The sequence below is a fragment of the Chiloscyllium punctatum genome, unplaced genomic scaffold (assembly GCF_047496795.1).
Source record: "Chiloscyllium punctatum isolate Juve2018m unplaced genomic scaffold, sChiPun1.3 scaffold_1179, whole genome shotgun sequence".
Lineage (NCBI taxonomy): Eukaryota > Metazoa > Chordata > Chondrichthyes > Orectolobiformes > Hemiscylliidae > Chiloscyllium > Chiloscyllium punctatum.
In genome coordinates, this window is record NW_027310913.1 from 7501 (window position 1) to 8319 (window position 819).

Genomic DNA, 819 nt, shown 5'->3' on the forward strand with positions numbered 1-819 from the left:
TAGACTTCCGTGAGCTCTCCGGCTTGCACCGAGACCCGAAGTCGACGTGCGAAGCACCACGGGACCCCTTTCGCCTGCAGGTCCCGAGCCGCCTTTATTTGCTGTTACGAGCATCGTGTGCCCCATACCTGCGTGACGAGCACCGCAGGGCGGCAGAGCCATCGCACTTGGCCGGGTGGCAGAGGAGGACCCGACTATTCACAGATAGCGGCCCAACGACTCCCAGAGCCGGTCGTGCGGCGCGCGAGGTCTGCTCTCTTCACAAGAGGCTTTATTAGGGAGTGCTAAGGCAAGGTTCTGTGCCCTCCACCCTCATCGCAACACCCATGAGCCTCCGGTCGTCAATAGACCGCCGCACCGGCCTCTGACTGACTCTCAGAATGGACGGAAAGAGCCGGGTAAGCCTTTCAAAAGATTCGACCACGTGCCGAAAACTTTAGACTTCCGTGAGCTCTCCGGCTTGCACCGAGACCCGAAGTCGACGTGCGAAGCACCACGGGACCCCTTTCGCCTGCAGGTCCCGAGCCGCCTTTATTTGCTGTTACGAGCATCGTGTGCCCCATACCTGCGTGACGAGCACCGCAGGGCGGCAGAGCCATCGCACTTGGCCGGGTGGCAGAGGAGGACCCGACTATTCACAGATAGCGGCCCAACGACTCCCAGAGCCGGTCGTGCGGCGCGCGAGGTCTGCTCTCTTCACAAGAGGCTTTATTAGGGAGTGCTAAGGCAAGGTTCTGTGCCCTCCACCCTCATCGCAACACCCATGGGAGCCTCCGGTCGTCAATAGACCGCCGCACCGGCCTCTGACTGACTCTCAGA